Raw genomic sequence first — 3,925 nt, forward strand, 5'->3', positions numbered from 1 at the left:
CACCCGTTCACCAGGTTTAACATTATTCGCTCGAGTGCCCCAGTGTGACACCCGTTCACCTGGTTTAACATTGTCCCAATCTCAAGTAGACCCCATCCCGTCCCATACGGACACAACACCAACACGAATATCAATACCCCGATGATATGAAAATCACACGCCATGCACCGACTCTTTTATAAGTAAAAATAGTTGATGCAATATATTACATGTTCAATATGCAAATGATGCCACAAATACATAAGTAAAATGAACAACCCAAGTTTCGGAGGTAAAACTGCTCACTAGAACTGGTCCCAATTGCGTGAAACCTAAGTTCGGGAGGGTAACACCGCCCACCTGAACCCACTACACACCTTCCAACATATTTTCAAGATAAGGTAAAGATAGGATCAGACCACTCACCTTTAACGAAACTCAAATGCCTCAAATCTTGTGCTGAACCTCAACTTTTGTGCAACTCCTCAAGTTTTTTGACCAAACCACCTCCTTACACGCCCTCACGCGCTACCCAAGTGCTTTGCGTGTGTGATGCTTCGCATATGCTTAAAAAGCCCTCTATCTACTAAACCAGAAGCTCTCTTATCTGGTACGAACTTCTCACAATTTCGAATGAGAAACCTTTGGTTATGAACCCCTATTTATAGGTTTTGGAAACTTAGCCACCAAGAAACATATATTCTGCAATCATTTCAAATATTTCAAAATCTTTTACAATCATTCCAAATCTTCTAAAGATCTTCTGCAATCATTGTAAATCTTTTAAGATTTTCTATAATCATTTCAAATCTTCTAATATCTTTTGCAATCATTCCAAAATCTTCTAATATCTTTTGCAATCATTGTAAATCTTCAAAGATATTATATAATCATTACCAAATCTTCTAAGATATTTTGCAATCATTCCAAATCTTTTAAGATTTTATATAATCATTACCATATCTTCTAAGATATTCTACAATCATTCTAAATCTTCTAAGATTTTATATAATCTTTGTTATCCAAATCAAATCTTATTTATATCATATCCAACAAAATCTTATCCAATTAAATCTTATCCAAATCTTATCTTATCCAATCAAATCTTATCCTTAAAGTCATCATGAGCCTTCATCTTATCTCTAACGTTATCATAAGGCTTCATCTTATCTCTAATATCATCATGAAACTTCATCTTTATCACTAAAGTCATTTATGAGGCTTTTCCTGAATTTTCCAAATGCCCCTAGTAAAAAAGTTTCAATAATTACACTTTGACCCGAACTTTTGGGTAATTGCACTTTAACCCTTTTCAACATGGTCCCCGGACTAATTTTTAATTACATTTTAGTCCCTAAAAAATGGACTAATTACGCTAATGCCCCTAATTTTTAGGTAAATTACACTTTTACCCCCAATATCAAAATTACGATTTTGCCCCTGGCTCAAAAACTGAACTTCTCTTTAAAGACCTTTATAACCCTTTGAAATATCCTAAAACATTCTCTTTAAAATTCTGAAAAAATATCATTTCGATCTCCCTCTGTCAATTTCGAAAAACTGCACTTAGGCCCGAATCTTCGTTTTGGCTACAAACCCTTTTGTTTCTTCCAAAAACTACTGAAGGGTTACTCTATATGCCAAATATGAACTTCCTCGAGGTTCCATTGACTTCCCGGATGCCTCGTACGATAATTTGGTATTTCAGCCTAAATCACAATTGCCTTTTTAGCTGTACCGGGAACCATTCCCGATCCAACTTCTTTTGATGCCTAAAATCATAACTCGTATTACTTGTCGATACTATACCATTTTCCTTGGCTATCTAGGGTCCAGGGTACTCCCTCTGACTAATTCGATCGTCCAAAGTTGCGTTAGTGTACCTTATAGTCTTATTTTTCTACAAAGTCCATTTATGCCCTTCACTAAATATCGTTTATATCCTCAAATCATTCTTGGGTATTACAGCCAGCTCGTGGTCATCGGCACTAGATTGCCACTAGGCGACTTAACCTTCGGGAATAGTCTTATGCTAGAGTTATCAATTGACCACTTCACTTCTTTTCTGCCTTCCTATGGCTAGTCTACCTCAAGGAATCTGGGCTTGGCTAGTGGTCCGGCACGGGATTCCTACTAGACATTCGAGTTTACCGGGAGACCTAGGCGCCAGATCAACCAAGGAGTTGACTCTAGCCAAAAAGGCACAGCACCGAACTCAAGCGAGGGATCTGAGCGAGTGAGTCTGCGGGCATATGCATCGGATGTTCTGGTAATCCCAGGCCAACCTATGGCCATCGGCACTAGATTGCCGCTAGGTGACTTAACCATTGGAAGCGAGTTGTGCTTGAGCCGCCATACCTACATGACACATACAAATAATCTGGGCTCACACAGATTTTACGTGGTTCGACTTATTATTTTTCCTACTCCACGGGAATACATGGGATATATTCTTTTATTTATCGGGGGATGTTATTACAATGGAAAATTAAAGTCCATCCCGGCCCTTAGTCGGGTCGAGTGACACTTCTGGTGACAGGCTTGACTCTACATCTCGCGCTTCGTCCCATTCCCTGGGGTTAAAGTTGGGAAGTACCTCTCGAGGTGCACGGTGTTCCTAGATTTTCCTATTACCTCACCTGGTAGTGATGATAGTGTGCACATGTTAGGGCCTAACATCTTCTAAATTTTGTGAGGTCCTGCACACTTCTGGTTGGGTTTCCCTTCCTTTCCTATTACCTTCCCCTGCGTCCAAAATTTCCATTTGGATAATAAACTATTCTGCTCGGTCGAACAAGTCAGTCACAGAATTTAGCTCGGAGAAAGCTAAGGATCTTCTAAGCGGGGTGTATGTAGTTCTGTTTAGCAGGGTTAATGTCGCCAATTCAACTAGGAGATTCCTTACTTCCTGCGTCGCGGCCCTGAACTGCTCGATGTATTGCTTTAGGGATTCATTCGTCTTCTGCTGTAAGCTCATTAGATATATTGCACTCTTCTTCTCCGAGAGATAGGCGAAGAATGCATTTAAGAATTCTTTCTCCAACTGTTCGAATGACCGTATATTTCCTGCTGGTAATTCAGTAAACCACTGTTGAGCTTGTCCTGCTAGGGAGAGTGGGAAAGCTTTGCACCTAGTGACCTCATTCCATCCATGTAACACGACCATTACGACAAAATGATGTAAGTGTTTCTAGGGGTCCTCCCTTCCTAAGTATACCGAAAGTTGTGGCAGTTCAAACCCTGGTTGCATTAGTTGCCTCTGAAGTTCCTCCGATAGAGGGAACCCTTTTGGGGGAGTTATCTCTGGCACCATCATTACCTGTTTTTGTTCTAGAACCTCTTCTATGAGGCGTTTGATGTCAGATGCCCTGAGTATTTCCTGTTTTGCTTCATTTATACAAAGAGATGGGTCATAAGGGACTCATGAGTAGGTGTTCTCTGTTGTCTCTCTATACATGGGAGTTTTTCTTGCCCTCCTTCCATATTTCCTTCTCGAGTCTGTTACTTCTAGGACTTGGCTATTCAGCCCTGGAGTTCTGATTCTTATCCCCTGCTGAGGGGCCCTTGGATCCCCGATGTTCTCCCCTCATATCGATTTGTCCCATGTGGGAAATGTGAATGTCCGGCATTAGTTCATGTAACAAAGCAGTGACTTCCTGTAGTCTTCTCATATTCTCCTCATTGTTCATCCTGAGTTCATCATTTGTTGTTTCAGCTCCTCAAAATTTTTTCGCAATAGTTCATAATCTGAGAGTAAGACCGTGAGTGGAGCTATTCTTGAAGTTCCCACGAGGTTTCCATTTGGAATTGAAGATTGCCCAAATGAGTGTTGTTCCTGACTAGCAGGCGCTACATGTGGGACTTGCTCTTCTCGCCTTGTCACATTTCTCCTCAATCCAGCTACGTGTGCTTCTCCTTGCTTTGAATGCTCCAAGCCCCCCAATCT

Source organism: Diospyros lotus, chromosome 11 (assembly GCF_014633365.1).
Source record: "Diospyros lotus cultivar Yz01 chromosome 11, ASM1463336v1, whole genome shotgun sequence".
Taxonomy (NCBI): domain Eukaryota; kingdom Viridiplantae; phylum Streptophyta; class Magnoliopsida; order Ericales; family Ebenaceae; genus Diospyros; species Diospyros lotus.